This window comes from Lissotriton helveticus, chromosome 8 (assembly GCF_964261635.1).
Source record: "Lissotriton helveticus chromosome 8, aLisHel1.1, whole genome shotgun sequence".
Taxonomy (NCBI): domain Eukaryota; kingdom Metazoa; phylum Chordata; class Amphibia; order Caudata; family Salamandridae; genus Lissotriton; species Lissotriton helveticus.
The window spans coordinates 85,266,794-85,288,993 of NC_136069.1; the positions used below are offsets into that span (position 1 = coordinate 85,266,794).

Here is a 22,200-nt window from a genome sequence, read left to right on the forward strand (position 1 = left end):
GGATCTAGCCCTGATCTCTTGACTGGGTGAGAGTATTCTGCTTAATTCGGAGACTCTGTCCATCACCACCCCTTGTTATAAATAATTTTGTCCACCCTAAGCGTGGAAGGGTATACTCAGATGTGAGTCCCTTGCTCATTGCACCATCAGGATTCAAGCAAGCCGGGCCGAAGACGGCTGAAATGCCAGAAACTGGTCCCCGGAAGCTTGTTTCCTTCCCAGTATAAGAATTGGCTTTTGTAGTCTGGTCTGCCCTGTTCCCATGATGCACTGGGCCAGGGACAGACTAATTTGCATACAGCCAGGTTCTGAAACTGGGATGGTGCAATGAGCTAAAAAATGGTGTTGGATCTAGCCCTGATCTCTTGACTGGGTGAGAGTATTCTGCTTAATTCGGAGACTCTGTCCATCACCACCCCTTGTTGTAAATAATTTTGTCCACCCTAAGCGTGGAAGGGTATACTCAGATGTGAGTCCCTTGCTCATTGCACCATCAGGATTCAAGCAAGCCGGGCCGAAGACGGCTGAAATGCCAGAAACCGGTCCCCGGAAGCTTGTTTCCTTCCCAGTATAAGAATTGGCTTTTGTAGTCTGGTCTGCCCTGTTCCCATGATGCACTGGGCCAGGGACAGACTAATTTGCATACAGCCAGGTTCTGAAACTGGGATGGTGCAATGAGCTAAAAAATGGTGTTGGATCTAGCCCTGATCTCTTGACTGGGTGAGAGTATTCTGCTTAATTCGGAGACTCTGTCCATCACCACCCCTTGTTGTAAATAATTTTGTCCACCCTAAGCGTGGAAGGGTATACTCAGATGTGAGTCCCTTGCTCATTGCACCATCAGGATTCAAGCAAGCCAGGCCGAAGACGGCTGAAATGCCAGAAACCGGTCCCCGGAAGCTTGTTTCCTTCCCAGTATAAGAATTGGCTTTTGTAGTCTGGTCTGCCCTGTTCCCATGATGCACTGGGCCAGGGACAGACTAATTTGCATACAGCCAGGTTCTGAAACTGGGATGGTGCAATGAGCTAAAAAATGGTGTTGGATCTAGCCCTGATCTCTTGACTGGGTGAGAGTATTCTGCTTAATTCGGAGACTCTGTCCATCACCACCCCTTGTTGTAAATAATTTTGTCCACCCTAAGCGTGGAAGGGTATACTCAGATGTGAGTCCCTTGCTCATTGCACCATCAGGATTCAAGCAAGCCGGGCCGAAGACGGCTGAAATGCCAGAAACCGGTCCCCGGAAGCTTGTTTCCTTCCCAGTATAAGAATTGGCTTTTGTAGTCTGGTCTGCCCTGTTCCCATGATGCACTGGGCCAGGGACAGACTAATTTGCATACAGCCAGATTCTGAAACTGGGATGGTGCAATGAGCTAAAAAATGGTGTTGGATCTAGCCCTGATCTCTTGACTGGGTGAGAGTATTCTGCTTAATTCGGAGACTCTGTCCATCACCACCCCTTGTTGTAAATAATTTTGTCCACCCTAAGCGTGGAAGGGTATACTCAGATGTGAGTCCCTTGCTCATTGCACCATCAGGATTCAAGCAAGCCGGGCCGAAGACGGCTGAAATGCCAGAAACCGGTCCCCGGAAGCTTGTTTCCTTCCCAGTATAAGAATTGGCTTTTGTAGTCTGGTCTGCCCTGTTCCCATGATGCACTGGGCCAGGGACAGACTAATTTGCATACAGCCAGGTTCTGAAACTGGGATGGTGCAATGAGCTAAAAAATGGTGTTGGATCTAGCCCTGATCTCTTGACTGGGTGAGAGTATTCTGCTTAATTCGGAGACTCTGTCCATCACCACCCCTTGTTGTAAATAATTTTGTCCACCCTAAGCGTGGAAGGGTATACTCAGATGTGAGTCCCTTGCTCATTGCACCATCAGGATTCAAGCAAGCCGGGCCGAAGACGGCTGAAATGCCAGAAACCGGTCCCCGGAAGCTTGTTTCCTTCCCAGTATAAGAATTGGCTTTTGTAGTCTGGTCTGCCCTGTTCCCATGATGCACTGGGCCAGGGACAGACTAATTTGCATACAGCCAGGTTCTGAAACTGGGATGGTGCAATGAGCTAAAAAATGGTGTTGGATCTAGCCCTGATCTCTTGACTGGGTGAGAGTATTCTGCTTAATTCGGAGACTCTGTCCATCACCACCCCTTGTTGTAAATAATTTTGTCCACCCTAAGCGTGGAAGGGTATACTCAGATGTGAGTCCCTTGCTCATTGCACCATCAGGATTCAAGCAAGCCGGGCCGAAGACGGCTGAAATGCCAGAAACCGGTCCCCGGAAGCTTGTTTCCTTCCCAGTATAAGAATTGGCTTTTGTAGTCTGGTCTGCCCTGTTCCCATGATGCACTGGGCCAGGGACAGACTAATTTGCATACAGCCAGGTTCTGAAACTGGGATGGTGCAATGAGCTAAAAAATGGTGTTGGATCTAGCCCTGATCTCTTGACTGGGTGAGAGTATTCTGCTTAATTCGGAGACTCTGTCCATCACCACCCCTTGTTGTAAATAATTTTGTCCACCCTAAGCGTGGAAGGGTATACTCAGATGTGAGTCCCTTGCTCATTGCACCATCAGGATTCAAGCAAGCCGGGCCGAAGACGGCTGAAATGCCTGAAACCGGTCCCCGGAAGCTTGTTTCCTTCCCAGTATAAGAATTGGCTTTTGTAGTCTGGTCTGCCCTGTTCCCATGATGCACTGGGCCAGGGACAGACTAATTTGCATACAGCCAGGTTCTGAAACTGGGATGGTGCAATGAGCTAAAAAATGGTGTTGGATCTAGCCCTGATCTCTTGACTGGGTGAGAGTATTCTGCTTAATTCGGAGACTCTGTCCATCACCACCCCTTGTTGTAAATAATTTTGTCCACCCTAAGCGTGGAAGGGTATACTCAGATGTGAGTCCCTTGCTCATTGCACCATCAGGATTCAAGCAAGCCGGGCCGAAGACGGCTGAAATGCCAGAAACCGGTCCCCGGAAGCTTGTTTCCTTCCCAGTATAAGAATTGGCTTTTGTAGTCTGGTCTGCCCTGTTCCCATGATGCACTGGGCCAGGGACAGACTAATTTGCATACAGCCAGGTTCTGAAACTGGGATGGTGCAATGAGCTAAAAAATGGTGTTGGATCTAGCCCTGATCTCTTGACTGGGTGAGAGTATTCTGCTTAATTCGGAGACTCTGTCCATCACCACCCCTTGTTGTAAATAATTTTGTCCACCCTAAGCGTGGAAGGGTATACTCAGATGTGAGTCCCTTGCTCATTGCACCATCAGGATTCAAGCAAGCCGGGCCGAAGACGGCTGAAATGCCAGAAACCGGTCCCCGGAAGCTTGTTTCCTTCCCAGTATAAGAATTGGCTTTTGTAGTCTGGTCTGCCCTGTTCCCATGATGCACTGGGCCAGGGACAGACTAATTTGCATACAGCCAGGTTCTGAAACTGGGATGGTGCAATGAGCTAAAAAATGGTGTTGGATCTAGCCCTGATCTCTTGACTGGGTGAGAGTATTCTGCTTAATTCGGAGACTCTGTCCATCACCACCCCTTGTTGTAAATAATTTTGTCCACCCTAAGCGTGGAAGGGTATACTCAGATGTGAGTCCCTTGCTCATTGCACCATCAGGATTCAAGCAAGCCGGGCCGAAGACGGCTGAAATGCCAGAAACCGGTCCCCGGAAGCTTGTTTCCTTCCCAGTATAAGAATTGGCTTTTGTAGTCTGGTCTGCCCTGTTCCCATGATGCACTGGGCCAGGGACAGACTAATTTGCATACAGCCAGGTTCTGAAACTGGGATGGTGCAATGAGCTAAAAAATGGTGTTGGATCTAGCCCTGATCTCTTGACTGGGTGAGAGTATTCTGCTTAATTCGGAGACTCTGTCCATCACCACCCCTTGTTGTAAATAATTTTGTCCACCCTAAGCGTGGAAGGGTATACTCAGATGTGAGTCCCTTGCTCATTGCACCATCAGGATTCAAGCAAGCCGGGCCGAAGACGGCTGAAATGCCAGAAACCGGTCCCCGGAAGCTTGTTTCCTTCCCAGTATAAGAATTGGCTTTTGTAGTGTGGTCTGCCCTGTTCCCATGATGCACTGGGCCAGGGACAGACTAATTTGCATACAGCCAGGTTCTGAAACTGGGATGGTGCAATGAGCTAAAAAATGGTGTTGGATCTAGCCCTGATCTCTTGACTGGGTGAGAGTATTCTGCTTAATTCAGAGACTCTGTCCATCACCACCCCTTGTTGTAAATAATTTTGTCCACCCTAAGCGTGGAAGGGTATACTCAGATGTGAGTCCCTTGCTCATTGCACCATCAGGATTCAAGCAAGCCGGGCCGAAGACGGCTGAAATGCCAGAAACCGGTCCCCGGAAGCTTGTTTCCTTCCCAGTATAAGAATTGGCTTTTGTAGTCTGGTCTGCCCTGTTCCCATGATGCACTGGGCCAGGGACAGACTAATTTGCATACAGCCAGGTTCTGAAACTGGGATGGTGCAATGAGCTAAAAAATGGTGTTGGATCTAGCCCTGATCTCTTGACTGGGTGAGAGTATTCTGCTTAATTCGGAGACTCTGTCCATCACCACCCCTTGTTGTAAATAATTTTGTCCACCCTAAGCGTGGAAGGGTATACTCAGATGTGAGTCCCTTGCTCATTGCACCATCAGGATTCAAGCAAGCCGGGCCGAAGACGGCTGAAATGCCAGAAACCGGTCCCCGGAAGCTTGTTTCCTTCCCAGTATAAGAATTCGCTTTTGTAGTCTGGTCTGCCCTGTTCCCATGATGCACTGGGCCAGGGACATACTAATTTGCATACAGCCAGGTTCTGAAACTGGGATGGTGCAATGAGCTAAAAAATGGTGTTGGATCTTGCCCTGGTCTCTTGACTGGGTGAGAGTATTCTGCTTAATTCGGAGACTCTGTCCATCACCACCCCTTGTTGTAAATAATTTTGTCCACCCTAAGCGTGGAAGGGTATACTCAGATGTGAGTCCCTTGCTCATTGCACCATCAGGATTCAAGCAAGCTGGGCCGAAGACGGCTGAAATGCCAGAAACCGGTCCCCGGAAGCTTGTTTCCTTCCCAGTATAAGAATTGGCTTTTGTAGTCTGGTCTGCCCTGTTCCCATGATGCACTGGGCCAGGGACAGACTAATTTGCATACAGCCAGGTTCTGAAACTGGGATGGTGCAATGAGCTAAAAAATGGTGTTGGATCTAGCCCTGATCTCTTGACTGGGTGAGAGTATTCTGCTTAATTCAGAGACTCTGTCCATCACCACCCCTTGTTGTAAATAATTTTGTCCACCCTAAGCGTGGAAGGGTATACTCAGATGTGAGTCCCTTGCTCATTGCACCATCAGGATTCAAGCAAGCCGGGCCGAAGACGGCTGAAATGCCAGAAACCGGTCCCCGGAAGCTTGTTTCCTTCCCAGTATAAGAATTGGCTTTTGTAGTCTGGTCTGCCCTGTTCCCATGATGCACTGGGCCAGGGACAGACTAATTTGCATACAGCCAGGTTCTGAAACTGGGATGGTGCAATGAGCTAAAAAATGGTGTTGGATCTAGCCCTGATCTCTTGACTGGGTGAGAGTATTCTGCTTAATTCGGAGACTCTGTCCATCACCACCCCTTGTTGTAAATAATTTTGTCCACCCTAAGCGTGGAAGGGTATACTCAGATGTGAGTCCCTTGCTCATTGCACCATCAGGATTCAAGCAAGCCGGGCCGAAGACGGCTGAAATGCCAGAAACCGGTCCCCGGAAGCTTGTTTCCTTCCCAGTATAAGAATTCGCTTTTGTAGTCTGGTCTGCCCTGTTCCCATGATGCACTGGGCCAGGGACATACTAATTTGCATACAGCCAGGTTCTGAAACTGGGATGGTGCAATGAGCTAAAAAATGGTGTTGGATCTTGCCCTGATCTCTTGACTGGGTGAGAGTATTCTGCTTAATTCGGAGACTCTGTCCATCACCACCCCTTGTTGTAAATAATTTTGTCCACCCTAAGCGTGGAAGGGTATACTCAGATGTGAGTCCCTTGCTCATTGCACCATCAGGATTCAAGCAAGCTGGGCCGAAGACGGCTGAAATGCCAGAAACCGGTCCCCGGAAGCTTGTTTCCTTCCCAGTATAAGAATTGGCTTTTGTAGTCTGGTCTGCCCTGTTCCCATGATGCACTGGGCCAGGGACAGACTAATTTGCATACAGCCAGGTTCTGAAACTGGGATGGTGCAATGAGCTAAAAAATGGTGTTGGATCTAGCCCTGATCTCTTGACTGGGTGAGAGTATTCTGCTTAATTCGGAGACTCTGTCCATCACCACCCCTTGTTGTAAATAATTTTGTCCACCCTAAGCGTGGAAGGGTATACTCAGATGTGAGTCCCTTGCTCATTGCACCATCAGGATTCAAGCAAGCCGGGCCGAAGACGGCTGAAATGCCAGAAACCGGTCCCCGGAAGCTTGTTTCCTTCCCAGTATAAGAATTGGCTTTTGTAGTCTGGTCTGCCCTGTTCCCATGATGCACTGGGCCAGGGACAGACTAATTTGCATACAGCCAGGTTCTGAAACTGGGATGGTGCAATGAGCTAAAAAATGGTGTTGGATCTAGCCCTGATCTCTTGACTGGGTGAGAGTATTCTGCTTAATTCGGAGACTCTGTCCATCACCACCCCTTGTTGTAAATAATTTTGTCCACCCTAAGCGTGGAAGGGTATACTCAGATGTGAGTCCCTTGCTCATTGCACCATCAGGATTCAAGCAAGCCGGGCCGAAGACGGCTGAAATGCCAGAAACCGGTCCCCGGAAGCTTGTTTCCTTCCCAGTATAAGAATTGGCTTTTGTAGTCTGGTCTGCCCTGTTCCCATGATGCACTGGGCCAGGGACAGACTAATTTGCATACAGCCAGGTTCTGAAACTGGGATGGTGCAATGAGCTAAAAAATGGTGTTGGATCTAGCCCTGATCTCTTGACTGGGTGAGAGTATTCTGCTTAATTCGGAGACTCTGTCCATCACCACCCCTTGTTGTAAATAATTTTGTCCACCCTAAGCGTGGAAGGGTATACTCAGATGTGAGTCCCTTGCTCATTGCACCATCAGGATTCAAGCAAGCCGGGCCGAAGACGGCTGAAATGCCAGAAACCGGTCCCCGGAAGCTTGTTTCCTTCCCAGTATAAGAATTGGCTTTTGTAGTCTGGTCTGCCCTGTTCCCATGATGCACTGGGCCAGGGACAGACTAATTTGCATACAGCCAGGTTCTGAAACTGGGATGGTGCAATGAGCTAAAAAATGGTGTTGGATCTAGCCCTGATCTCTTGACTGGGTGAGAGTATTCTGCTTAATTCGGAGACTCTGTCCATCACCACCCCTTGTTGTAAATAATTTTGTCCACCCTAAGCGTGGAAGGGTATACTCAGATGTGAGTCCCTTGCTCATTGCACCATCAGGATTCAAGCAAGCCGGGCCGAAGACGGCTGAAATGCCAGAAACCGGTCCCCGGAAGCTTGTTTCCTTCCCAGTATAAGAATTGGCTTTTGTAGTCTGGTCTGCCCTGTTCCCATGATGCACTGGGCCAGGGACAGACTAATTTGCATACAGCCAGGTTCTGAAACTGGGATGGTGCAATGAGCTAAAAAATGGTGTTGGATCTAGCCCTGATCTCTTGACTGGGTGAGAGTATTCTGCTTAATTCGGAGACTCTGTCCATCACCACCCCTTGTTGTAAATAATTTTGTCCACCCTAAGCGTGGAAGGGTATACTCAGATGTGAGTCCCTTGCTCATTGCACCATCAGGATTCAAGCAAGCCGGGCCGAAGACGGCTGAAATGCCAGAAACCGGTCCCCGGAAGCTTGTTTCCTTCCCAGTATAAGAATTGGCTTTTGTAGTCTGGTCTGCCCTGTTCCCATGATGCACTGGGCCAGGGACAGACTAATTTGCATACAGCCAGGTTCTGAAACTGGGATGGTGCAATGAGCTAAAAAATGGTGTTGGATCTAGCCCTGATCTCTTGACTGGGTGAGAGTATTCTGCTTAATTCGGAGACTCTGTCCATCACCACCCCTTGTTGTAAATAATTTTGTCCACCCTAAGCGTGGAAGGGTATACTCAGATGTGAGTCCCTTGCTCATTGCACCATCAGGATTCAAGCAAGCCGGGCCGAAGACGGCTGAAATGCCAGAAACCGGTCCCCGGAAGCTTGTTTCCTTCCCAGTATAAGAATTGGCTTTTGTAGTCTGGTCTGCCCTGTTCCCATGATGCACTGGGCCAGGGACAGACTAATTTGCATACAGCCAGGTTCTGAAACTGGGATGGTGCAATGAGCTAAAAAATGGTGTTGGATCTAGCCCTGATCTCTTGACTGGGTGAGAGTATTCTGCTTAATTCGGAGACTCTGTCCATCACCACCCCTTGTTGTAAATAATTTTGTCCACCCTAAGCGTGGAAGGGTATACTCAGATGTGAGTCCCTTGCTCATTGCACCATCAGGATTCAAGCAAGCCGGGCCGAAGACGGCTGAAATGCCAGAAACCGGTCCCCGGAAGCTTGTTTCCTTCCCAGTATAAGAATTGGCTTTTGTAGTCTGGTCTGCCCTGTTCCCATGATGCACTGGGCCAGGGACAGACTAATTTGCATACAGCCAGGTTCTGAAACTGGGATGGTGCAATGAGCTAAAAAATGGTGTTGGATCTAGCCCTGATCTCTTGACTGGGTGAGAGTATTCTGCTTAATTCGGAGACTCTGTCCATCACCACCCCTTGTTGTAAATAATTTTGTCCACCCTAAGCGTGGAAGGGTATACTCAGATGTGAGTCCCTTGCTCATTGCACCATCAGGATTCAAGCAAGCCGGGCCGAAGACGGCTGAAATGCCAGAAACCGGTCCCCGGAAGCTTGTTTCCTTCCCAGTATAAGAATTGGCTTTTGTAGTCTGGTCTGCCCTGTTCCCATGATGCACTGGGCCAGGGACAGACTAATTTGCATACAGCCAGGTTCTGAAACTGGGATGGTGCAATGAGCTAAAAAATGGTGTTGGATCTAGCCCTGATCTCTTGACTGGGTGAGAGTATTCTGCTTAATTCGGAGACTCTGTCCATCACCACCCCTTGTTGTAAATAATTTTGTCCACCCTAAGCGTGGAAGGGTATACTCAGATGTGAGTCCCTTGCTCATTGCACCATCAGGATTCAAGCAAGCCGGGCCGAAGACGGCTGAAATGCCAGAAACCGGTCCCCGGAAGCTTGTTTCCTTCCCAGTATAAGAATTGGCTTTTGTAGTCTGGTCTGCCCTGTTCCCATGATGCACTGGGCCAGGGACAGACTAATTTGCATACAGCCAGGTTCTGAAACTGGGATGGTGCAATGAGCTAAAAAATGGTGTTGGATCTAGCCCTGATCTCTTGACTGGGTGAGAGTATTCTGCTTAATTCGGAGACTCTGTCCATCACCACCCCTTGTTGTAAATAATTTTGTCCACCCTAAGCGTGGAAGGGTATACTCAGATGTGAGTCCCTTGCTCATTGCACCATCAGGATTCAAGCAAGCCGGGCCGAAGACGGCTGAAATGCCAGAAACCGGTCCCCGGAAGCTTGTTTCCTTCCCAGTATAAGAATTGGCTTTTGTAGTCTGGTCTGCCCTGTTCCCATGATGCACTGGGCCAGGGACAGACTAATTTGCATACAGCCAGGTTCTGAAACTGGGATGGTGCAATGAGCTAAAAAATGGTGTTGGATCTAGCCCTGATCTCTTGACTGGGTGAGAGTATTCTGCTTAATTCGGAGACTCTGTCCATCACCACCCCTTGTTGTAAATAATTTTGTCCACCCTAAGCATGGAAGGGTATACTCAGATGTGAGTCCCTTGCTCATTGCACCATCAGGATTCAAGCAAGCCGGGCCGAAGACGGCTGAAATGCCAGAAACCGGTCCCCGGAAGCTTGTTTCCTTCCCAGTATAAGAATTGGCTTTTGTAGTCTGGTCTGCCCTGTTCCCATGATGCACTGGGCCAGGGACAGACTAATTTGCATACAGCCAGGTTCTGAAACTGGGATGGTGCAATGAGCTAAAAAATGGTGTTGGATCTAGCCCTGATCTCTTGACTGGGTGAGAGTATTCTGCTTAATTCGGAGACTCTGTCCATCACCACCCCTTGTTGTAAATAATTTTGTCCACCCTAAGCGTGGAAGGGTATACTCAGATGTGAGTCCCTTGCTCATTGCACCATCAGGATTCAAGCAAGCCGGGCCGAAGACGGCTGAAATGCCAGAAACCGGTCCCCTTAAGCTTGTTTCCTTCCCAGTATAAGAATTGGCTTTTGTAGTCTGGTCTGCCCTGTTCCCATGATGCACTGGGCCAGGGACAGACTAATTTGCATACAGCCAGGTTCCGAAACTGGGATGGTGCAATGAGCTAAAAAATGGTGTTGGATCTAGCCCTGATCTCTTGACTGGGTGAGAGTATTCTGCTTAATTCGGAGACTCTGTCCATCACCACCCCTTGTTGTAAATAACACAGGCTGCTGGAGGGCTCGATTACTCCCAGCTCCAGCATCTTGGTCACCTCACCCTGGATGCTGTTCTTTACTTTGTCGGACAGCCGGTAAGACTTGCTTTTCACTGGCGTACTGTCCCCTGTGTCCACATCATGGGTACACAGATGCGTAATTCCAGGCGTGAGGGAGAACAACACGGCGTGCTGCGCCAGAACCTGGCGGCAGTCCCTCTGTTGTTCTGGGGTCAAGAATGGAGAGAGGACAACTCCCTCTACTGAACCATCCTTCTCCTGAGCCGCTAGAAGGTCAGGGAGAGGCTCACTTTCCTCCTCCTCGCTCCCATCCGTCACCATGAGGAGAGAAAGCTCCGAACGCTCATGATGAGGCTTCAGGCGGTTGACGTGGAGCACCCGGTGGGGCTGTCGGGGGGTCTTCAAGTCCACGACATAGGTGGTCTGGCCTTTACGCGCCACAATCTCATACGGTCCAGTCCACCGGTCCTAGAGGGCACTAAGCTCCCAGGCTCCATGACCCACACCTTCTGTCCAGTGTCCAACTCCACCGTCCGAGCGTTGTGGTCATACCACTCCTTCATGACGGCTTGGCTAGCCTCCAGGTTGTCTGAGGCTTCCTTCCACAGCTTAGCCATCTGGCTGCGGAATACCAGCATATAGTTGACAACATCCTGGGGAAGCTTCTTCGAAGTCTTCTCCCAACTCTCCTTGACCAGACTAAGGGGTCCCCTAACGGGGTGACCATAGAGCAATTCAAAGGGGCTGAACCCGACTCCCTTCTAGGGTACCTCGCGGTACGAGAACAGCAAGCAAGGGAGGAGGATCTCCCATTTCCGCCTCAGGTCTTCTGCCAGACTCCGGATCATCCCCTTCAAAGTCTTATTGAAGCGCTCCAGGAGCCCGTTAGTCTGGGGGTGGTAAGGAGTGGAGAATCGATAGGTCACACCGCACTCTTTCCACATGGCCTGCATGTAGGCCGACATGAAATTTGTGCCCCTGTCTGACACCACGACCTTGGGGAATCCCACTCGGGTGAATATCCCCATCAGGGCCCGCGCCACCACAGGTGCAGTAACGGTCCTCAGAGGAATGGCATCCGGGTACCGAGTGGCGTGGTCCACTAACACCAGAATGAACCGATGTCCCGCAGAGGTCGGAGGGTCCAACAGCCCAACGATGTAAATACCGACCCGCTCGAAAGGGGTCCCGACCACTGGGAGTGGTTCCAATGAGGCCTTCAATTTGGTCCCAGTCTTGCCACTGGCCTGGCAAGTCTTGCAGGTCTTGCAATACGTGTCAGAGGCAACTCTCATCCTAGGCCAATAAAAATGTGGGACTAGCCTCGCAAAGGTCTTGTCCTGGCCCAGGTGTCCGGCTAGAGGTATCTCATGCGCCAGTTCCATCAAAAAGGCTCGGTAGCACTGGGGGACCACTAAGGCCCTCGAAGATCCATGCACCGGGACCCTTGGCTCACTGTACAGGAGGCCATCCTCCCAATACACGTGGTAGTTGCCGGTCTCCTTGTTCACCACTTGGGCTTCGGCCTGTCGCCGCATGCCTTCAAGCGTGGGGCACTCCTTCTGCGCCCGACAGAATTCCTCCCGGGTAGGATCTCCTTCCACATGCCACTCGGCAAGGGTCGGCAAATCTCCCACAGGAACGACATCCACCTCCACGGACTCCGGGGTTACCTCCGCGGGCTCCCCATCCGTCACACGGGGTGTGTCCTCCACAACACTCTCCTCTGGACCGACAGTGGGTTGGGCCGTTGTTTCAGGCTCCAACCCGGGTTGAGCTTCTTGCCGGGCAGCCGTGGACCGCGTGACTATGCACGTCCACCCTGGTAATCCCAGCATCTCAGTGTGGGCCTTAAACTCCACTTCCTTCCAGGCGGTATGTTCGAGGTCATTACCGAGCAGACAGTTCACAGGCAAGGCAGGGCTGATCGCAACTCTCAACGGGCCTGACACTCCTCCCCATTCAAAGGGAACTTGAGCCACGGGATAGTAGCTCATTCAGCCGTCAGCCAACACGGCCGGATGGTACACATCAGGAACAACCTGCTCAGGGGACACCAGCCGCCTCACTACGGTCGTCATGCTGGCTCCTGTGTCCCTCAGAGCGTCCACCTCCTCCCCATTGACCTTCACCCTCTGCTGGTACTTAGCAGTATTCGATGGTAAGGGCGTCACTGGGACCATCTCCTTATCCCCGAGTGAAACCAAGGTCAGGCCTCTCCACTCCCCTTCCCTATCTAGGGGCAGCTCCAACCCAAGCGCTATACTAGCCACCCCGGGACTCTTGCCACCAGTGGGGGCTGGGGGTCGTTTGTGACACTGGGGGTCTCCCTTGTAGTGTCCGACCTCTCCGCACTCATAGCACCGGACCACTTTTGGCTGCTGACTCTTGTCAGGGTAAGTAGGTTTTGGGGAACGGTTCTGAGGTGGGGTACCTACTCCTTTCCCAAACTGTCTAGTTTGTGGGCCTCGTGAGAACTCTGTTCTTTTATCACCACCCTCTTTCTTCTGAGGGGCACCCTGTCCACCTTTCGGGCCATCTCCCCCGGGGCCCTTGTGTGACACCCGGGTGCTAACCCAAATATCCGGCTCCTCCGCGAGCTCACGGGAATCAGTAAGCTTGCGGTCCAACAAATGTTGGCGCAACTCAGGAAAACACTTATCCAAGAGGTGCTCTCTCAAAAAAAGGTTATACAGACCCTCAAAATCACGCACCTCGCTGCCACGCACCCAACCATCCAGAGCCTTTCGGGCATACTCAAAAAAATCCACCCAGTTCTGCGTGGACAGCTTATGGCTGCCACGAAACCTCTGGCGATACCTTTCAGGGGTGAGGCCAAAATGTTTGATAAGCGCCTCCTTCATGGGGGAATACCTAAACTGGTCCGCCTTCTCCAAATACAGAAGTGAGTCCCTGACATCAGGAGGTATATACCGGTACAAACCACCTCCCCAATGTTTCTCAGGCACGCCATGGGCAGTCAAGGCCACTTCATACGCCTCCAACCACCTGGCAATGTCATTCCCCTTGGTGTATCTCGCTATCACCTCCTTGGGTAACCAGAATCTGGGCTCCTGCTGAGCCTCTGGTCCGCTGCCACCATTAGGACTTCCTGGCGCACTCAACTGCAATGCTTGCAGCTCCATTTCCTTGAGCTGTAGCTCGTGCGCTAGCTTCTTTTCCTCCAACGCTAATTTCTCTCTCTCCAAAGCAAACTGCCTATCTTCCCTTTCTCTCTCCTTCTCGTGCTCTAATTTGGCAAGCTCCCACTTCAATCGCCTTTCCTCCCTCCTGTCCTCGTACTCCTGCGGTGACACACTCTTCCTAGAAACATTGCTCCCTGCCCTGGAACGTGGTCCTGGCAACACTTTATCTGACATGTCAATGTTGAGCAGGCCTGGGTCTTCCTGAGTGTCCACCTACCCATGTATGACCTGTTCTCCATCCTCTTTTTCCTCTGGGTGGGCCCTTACCCATGCCCTTAAGGCGGTACGCAGCTCTTCTTTTACAGCTCTCGTCCCCACAGGCACCCCCATCCCCTGACAAAACTCCCTTAACTGCACTGCCGTATACTTATCAAGGTCAGCCAGCTGGAACTCCATTTTATCAGGTGAGGACCTAGATAACCTGGAAGAAAAAATTCTAGGACGTGGGCAACAATACTGGTTCAACACACTTTGCTGCAGGCTAGACAGTCGTGAGCAATTGGGTTTGCTTGTAGCACGATAGGTGTCCAATTAAGTGCAGCACACCCTGTCTCACTGGAGGGTGTTAGGTAGCTACAGGTCCTGGATCCCACCGCTCGGCACCAATGTAAGAACTGGGACCGCCAGTTCTCCGGGGGGTAGCATGGCTCGATCAGGAAGGCGGCCAGGGGCTTATGTGTAAAGCAGCTACTTAACACACACATCCAATGTAACACACAGTGGCGCAAAAATGGAGACCACACCAGATGTTGTATTTGAAAAATCAAGATCTTTTATATAGGCTTTCAATTAGAGCAAGGCATTGGTAATTCACTAGCATTTCAAATCAAATGAGCATTTCATTAAGACATTTCATATATCTCGTGCAGGTTTCATTTCCTGTGAAGAGTAAACATTTCAGTAAGGCTTTTCATTAAAATAACAGCCAGCTCATCTATGCTGTGAAACATTAACTGACCCCGCCTGTCGCATCAGACTCTTTGACAGGCAAAGGGGTAATGGTATAAACCTGGAGGATCCTACAAGAAGCGACAATTATAATGCATCTAAGTAGCACATCAAACCTCTCATGGTCGCTTTTCCTAGAAAGGAACAAAACATATCAGCAAGTACTTATCAGTCTAACAAATAACTTCAAAGAACACAGCCTTTAGTCATCCATGACAAGCCTTTCTTCTTGTGAATGCAGGTCGGCTGCGACCCAGATCAGATCAACAGAATATTATGGAAGTCCACCTCTGCAAGAAAATTCAGTACAGTGAAGTGACTCTGCCTCTCATTAACAGGCTTGTAAATACAGTACACGATGAACCTTTCGGGGTTGTAAATATGGTCACGATGAGTAATTCAGGCTTGTAAATATGCAGGTAAAACGATATAGGGGTATATTACCAACAACTAGCGATAATTTTTGTCTCTAACTTGTTTAGAGACAAAAATTATCGCCGCACATCGGCGATTTTTATCGCAGATAAACCTTGCTATTAGCAAGGTTTATCGCAAATGCGATAAAAAACTCCCGCAATGCATGAATATCGCTGAAAAGTCAGCGATATTCATGCATTATCGAGCAAATGCTCTTAGCCATGTTATCCACTTCCCATTGGATAACATGGCTAAGAACTGCTCAGGGCAGGTGTTAGCTTTTGGAGATATTCGCGCTTAGCGCGAATATCTCCAAAAGTTGGTAATAGGAGATAGCGATGTTAGCGACTGTTTCCAGTCGCTAACATCTTGGCACGCCCACTTTGCATGTCATTAGTGATAAATATCACTGACATGCAAAGCGGGGCCCAAGATGGTCGCTATCTCCTATTAGCTGTCGCTAACTGGTGTTAGCGACAGCTTGGTAATAAGGAGATAATTTTATCTCCGCTTTCTTGGCTTTTAAAGCCAAAAAGCGGAGATAAACCCCCTTGATAATATGCCCCATAGTGAGGCACATTCAAAAGGGGGCCAACTGGGCCCAGTCACAGTTAACCCCGGGGAGGGGCGACCTCGGGCCTCTCTCGGCCTACCGCCCTCCTCCCCAGGGGGTTACCTCTATTCTTCGGGCCCTCCGGGGCCCTTGCGAAGATGCTGGCTCTGGAGAGAGGGAAGCGGTGTTCGTCCCTCCCAGGGCCTCCCTCAGCCTGGCGCGGTGTCACTGCGGCTTCTGGGCACCAGCGCCGGGGCAAGGCCAATATGCGGGTCTAAAGGGGAGGGGGCACTCAGGCTCCACGGCCCCCTCCGCGTTATTGTTGGGCCTACTCAGGGCCTACTGACAAGGCTCCGGGCCGAGGACGCTGCAGGATGCGGCCGGGGAGGCTCCAGCCAACCACGTGGCCCACCTCGAGGGTGCGCCTACCGGGACCAATGGCAGCGCGGCACCCGGGGGCGGGGCAGAGGAGCTCCCCGGTCACGTGATCGGGGACAGCTTGGCTTCGGCCTACTGCGGCCCAGCACGACGAAGAACGGCGGCCCTCTCCTCACATATGGAGGCCACCGATGAGGGCAATTGACTCTGGCGCGAGGCGCCACACACCGACCAGGCAGCCTCACCTCAGGGGCGTCGCGGGGCAGCGCGAAGGCCTCAGATGGTTTCCCACAGCTCCGGGCTGCGGTGGTGAGTGGGGAACAGATTAGCGCCTCGTAGAGACAGTGTCGGGCGCCACAGCGCTACTCGTGAGGGGAATAAATCAGTCAGCTCAGGTGGGCGCTTTGGGGGCAACAGCAGCAGAAGGTGTTCTGAGGTGAAAAGCGCCTCAGAGTCACAGCGCTTGACAGAAGGGCAAATTACAGCGCTCTGCACGTTAGTTAGTCAGAACTGCAGGCAGGATGGGGGCAAATTATAGCGCTTGTCACACAGTTCAGTCAGGGGAGACAGGTAGGCCCAGCTGAAGGCAGGGAATGCGCAGGGCAGCTCAGTCCAGTACCTGGTCCCAGGAAGTAGGTTTCTTGGCGCTTGGATGGTTCTGCGCCCTTAGTTGCTTGTTTCTTGAAGTTGAAGGGGGGGGAATGAGTTGAGGGCTTGAAGAATTTCTCCTCAGTCACTGCAGATGGGCCCTGGGGTTCCCTACCACTGGGCCAGATCAGGGGGCTAGCTTTGGACACCTCACTGAGCTTAAGAGGCAGCACCTAAATCCTGTCACTCCCAGTAGCATAGGTTCCTCACTAGGCCCTCCCGCCTAAAACTCCTTCGTGGGTTCCCCAGGTCAGTGATGCCCCAACTGACTGGAAAAAGTTCCCTCCCTGGCTTATATATGCCCAGGTCAGGTGACCACTCTCTAAGGTGGGAAAAGTCAGGTCCGCCTTCCTTCTGGAAGGTTCCAGGAGCTTCCCCACTCTAACAATGGACAGGGGCTGGTGGCTGGTGTTGCAACATTGTATGGGGACCCAGCCTGCTCCTGGCAACTAGGGTGCTACACTAAAAAGACCACGCTGCAGTAGCAGGGGCCAGTGGCAGCCATGTTGAAAGTAGAGAGCACCTGCACCCTAACACAGGTTAGCTGTGAAAAGGTGCCCGAAGACCTAAGGGCCAACAAAAAAAATAGGTGGAAAAAATGAGGCCAGGGCAAAACGTCACGGGGAAAGACCACCCTAAGGCTGACAGGTCTAACACCCATATAGAGGGGCAGCAAGGTTATCTATTAGAGCAGTTAGGGTTCACTGTATTGGCGCACTCCAAGCAAGGGGCAAAAAATAGGTGAGTTGCAATATTGTCAAAACGTAGAGATGTCATGGTAAGGAGGAAGGTTGAAGATCGATGGGGGAGATGGGTGTTGATAGAACTCAAAATTAATGAGGAGTGGGTTACTTTAGGGTGTTTATATGGGTCAACGGAGGACTATCCGGATATTTTCGATTTCATGGATCTGGAGTTAGCTGCTTGGTCCTCAACTGTTATCCTGACTGGAGATTTTAATATCAATGGGGCAGTGGGAGTGGATGGGATACTGAACGGCCAGTACCAGGGTAGAAAGAAGAGAGTTTGGCGCTCCTTATGTGGCCTAATAAGAAACAATGCTTTAGTGGATGCATGGGGGGCTTTAAGGACTGGAGAGCAGGGATTTACTTACTATTCAGCCCCGCATAGAGTCTGTGCAAGACTAGATTACTTTTTTGTTTCAACGTCTACACAATCCAAGATTAAAATCGAGAGGCATCCTCGGATAGTTTCCGACCACAACCCATTGATTTTAACAGCAAACCTCGGTACAACTGAAGAAGTGGGACGAGTATGGACATTTGAGAGAGGGCTGCTAAAAGAAGAGGCTTATATTGTACACATGACTGATTGGATAGGGAGCTTTCTGGACATAAATAGAGGAAGTACAATGGTAGGGAACGTGTGGGACGCCTTCAAGGCGGCAGCTAGAGGGGAAACAATAAGTTTTAGCGTGGCAAGTCGGAGGGAGGGAAGGCAAAGAGAGGTGGAGCTGGTCAGGGCTGTGGTAGACGCAGAGGAGGAACTAACTCCGAATGTGGTAAGGGGCGTACCCTTAGATCAAGTTTTAGTCAGAATAGCAAAAGCAAAGATGGAGGCTGAGGAAAGCATAGCTAATAAGGCCGCTAAAATATACTTAGCGAATAGGGAAAGATGCTATGAATTTAGTGAGTCTGTGGGTCGCACCCTTGCTATTCGCACGAGGCAGAATGTGTCCACAGGACAGGAGAGGGAGATCCTTGATGAGATGGGAGTACCATTTGTAGATCCGGAGGGGATAAGAGAAGTATTCAGGAAATTCTATATTTCTTTGTACGATCAAGAGTTACCAGGTGATATATCTAAAATAGGGGAGTATTTGCGGGGCACTCCGGTAGATACTCTACCAGAAGATGAGGCAAGGAAGTTGGAGGCACCTTTTACTGAGGAAGAAATTTTGTTTGCCTTGACTAATCTCCCCTCCGGCAAAGCTGCAGGCCCTGATCAAATCCCATTGGAATTCTATAAAACATTCTGGGATGTAATTAAGCAGGATATGTGTAGAACAATGCAGCAAGCGCAGGCAGGGACATCAATCCCGAAGAGTTGGGCAGGTGCAGATATTGTTATAATACTAAAAAAGGGTAAACCAGCCAACCAACCTGGGTCATATAGGCCAATAACTTTAATGAACTCAGGCACCAAAATCTACTCTAAAGTACTTGCACTAAGAATAGCGAAAGTAATTGTCACTTTAGTAACCATTAATCAGCATGGGTTTATACCAGGAAGGGGAACCACACATCACACTAGAAAGGTCATAACTCTTTTTGATGCTGCAGAGGTCTCAGGAGACCCGTTCGCAGTGATATTACTAGATGCCGAAAAGGCCTTTGATCGGGTCTCCTGGGACTTTCTGTGGCTCATTTTGGCAAGGGTGGGGTTTGGGGTGGTCTGGTAAGAGCTCTCCAGGTTCTATACACTGATCCAACCGCTCGGATACGAGTAAATGCGGGGTACACGCTACCATTCCAGATTAAGAGGGGCACACGGCAGGGGTGCCCATGCTCCCCGCTCCTGTTTGCTCTCTATATGGACCCATATATACGGCAAATTGATTTAAATGAGAAGATCTGCCCAGTAGGTACTCTAAGGGGACAATGTAAAATTTTGGCATATGTCGATGACGTCGCTATTGTTACTCCTCACCCTTCAGAAGCCATAGGCTTTGTTGAGGAGGAGGCACAGTTTTTCGGTGAGGTGTCTGGTTATGCCTTAAACACGAAGAAAACACATATCATTAAAAATAGCAGTACGTCCTGTCTGGATCATCGGGTGGTGCAGAGCGGTGTATATTTAGGTGTAACAATAATGTCAGACTTAGATAAGCTTGTGGAGTCAAATATAACACCAGTAATAAAAAAGGCAAAAAAGGACTTAGACCGGTTGCATAATATACATTTTTCAATTGTAGGGCGAATTAATATAGTTAAAATGATGCTGCTACCGAAATTTCTGTATTTGTTCAGGACTATACCCTTATTGTTTGAAGCTAGGTGGTTTAAGGATATCGAGAATATGATAAATCGATTTGTTTGGGCTCATGGAAAGACCCGAAGGGCATTGAGATCTATGGCACTTCCAAGGGAGTGGGGTGGGTGGGCATTACCTGATGTGAGAATGTATTACTGGGCGGCGTGCTTTCAGTATATGGCATGTCTATTCGGAGGGTCTGAAAGCGAAGGACAGGACGAGTTAGGAGCTTATGCAATATACTCATTACTGCTAGGAGATGATGCGCAGAATTGTTTCTTGAAATTTACAGAGCATAGTTATTTTAAGAGAACTACATTTAAAACAGTTATGACGGCCCATAAAATCTGGACCTCGTTTGCAAAAAGGTTTGGCATAGGCAGGTACAATGCCTACACCAGGCTGAGTAATAATCCTACCCTGCCTGGGGACATATTTTCCGGGGTTGTCTTTTCGGAATGGTATAGTCACGGGATTAGCAAAATGGGGGATATGATAGGAGCACAGGGGGTAATGCAGTTTAGTAGTCTTCAAGCAATATACGGATTAGATTCAACTCATTTTTTCAAATATCTGCAAGTTAGGAGTTTTCTCTCGAAAAAAACTGGAGGGCCGATGGGTTTTGGTATAAACCCCATTTTGGATATAGTGCAGGATGGCAAAGAGTGTACTATTAAAAGGTTTTACTATGAATTAATAGACCATCAAGTAGACAATTTGGAAAAATATGAGGGCAAGTGGGAGCAGAAGGTGGGCAGAGAAGGGGTACCATTTCGCAGGTCATTGGAGTTGGGACAGAAACTCTTATATGCAGCACCACTCCAGGCGCAACACTATAAGACGCTTTACTTCCTGTATCATACACCTGCCAGGATCGCGCAATGGGGAGGGGTAGCGGGCACTACGTGTCCAAGATGCGACAGTTCTGATGCTGATTTGTTGCATATGTTTGCGACCTGTACTCACTTAAAGTCTACCCAGGACGAAATTGAAGTCTTTTTTAGAAGAGCATTAAGGATAGAGGTTATCCTAACGACGGAAATGGTACTCCTCGGAATAGAGAAGAAACCTGGGCAGATTCAGTATGAATACTTTATTTTCGTGGCAATGGCTATTTTAAGGCTATGTATTGCGACGGCTTGGTTAGATCGTGTACCGCTCGTGTACCGCCCACTTTTCACCAGTGGCTAATGAAATTGCTAGCTGGCTATAACTTAGAGAAAGCGATATATGCAAGGAGGGGAAGAAGAGGCAAGAAATTAGGTATGGAAATATGGGAGCCGATACAAAGCTGGAAGGAAAGGGAACCTGGGTAGGAGACATTGAAAACAATGGCGGTGGAATTTAATTTAGGGTATTGTTTTATTTGTTCCGACATATCCTGCAATGTAATTTAATTTTGTTTAAATTGTATAGTATGTTGTTTGTTATATGAAAATGGTGCATGTTAATCATAATGAACTTGATTATTTTGTGCCCTGTACAATAAAAGGGGGGGGGCCTGAATAAAAATATTTTTTTTTTAAATATACTAATAAATGAAATAAAACAATTATTTCCATGGACCTGTAAATAAATAATAATTAAAAGGCATGTAAAAAAATAATTATGTTCAGTATCAGCATAACAATAAATACCTTGTTAAAAGAAACGAGTTTATCAGCATAGACACACCAATAAAGCTGAGTGTGTCAGCGTAGCCACAAAATTGAAAGAGCCTTTAAATCTCACGACGCGAATATAAAACAGTACTTTGGGAAATGTTCGTGAAACTCAAATTAAAATGTCACTACCTCCTCTCGTCCTTCTAGTGTCCAAGTCTGTGAGGAGAAAAGACAAGCGTCATTGAGAAGACTCACTCCGAGGCGGCGTAGTCAAGCAAAGTCAAACGTTGCCAAGGAAGAAGCTCCGTCTAAGTGTGCCGTAGCTGGAGCGCAGCGCAGAGGAGTTTGGAACGCAGCGTTCACGTAGAGCGTCAGAAGCAAGCGTGCATTGTTTGGTAACGCAATGACGACATGAGTTGGAGAGCCTGGAGCGTGACTGATCACGAGAATGGAGAACGCGCGAGTGAAGGTAGTTATTTGTTTTTCAAAAGATGCTTCCTTATGAGTTTGCTATGCTCTCAGTCATAAAATTGTTAATAAAAAGTCATTCAACCCAAAATGACTCTGCCGCCAGTCCTCAGACATGTGACAAACCACTCTCCAAAGCAAGTAAAATCTTCCACGAGTGATCAATGTCTAACACTTCAATGAGATGAATGTACATTAAAAGACAAAGTACTTTAAGAGTCAAGCAAATGTAAATGTAAATGTATTGCGACTTATATAGCGCACGTATCACCCGAAGGTATCAAGGCGCTTGCTTAGGGAACCCGTCCTGGTATTCCCCTGTGAGATACCCCGGCAGGGTATCCACAAGGTGAAAGCCAGGCATCCTGCCGCGAGGGGCCGTAGTGGAGATTAAGCAAGCTATTGCCCAGAGTCGCAGAGTGTGACCCCGTGAGTCGAGTAGGCACCGGAGCGAGAATTGTCAAGTCCGTGGAAT

General features: G+C 49.3%; 1 long non-coding RNA gene across 1 annotated transcript in view; it reads left to right on the forward strand.

Moving 5' to 3' along the window:
* LOC144771481 (uncharacterized) overlaps positions 1-21,805 on the forward strand; it is a 404,623-nt gene extending 382,818 nt beyond the window's left edge. Inside the window, exon 5 of the long non-coding RNA XR_013599303.1 lies at positions 21,465-21,805. This is a non-coding gene — a long non-coding RNA (uncharacterized LOC144771481). The remainder of the gene's footprint in view (positions 1-21,464) is intronic.
* Positions 21,806-22,200: the final 395 nt, after the last annotated feature.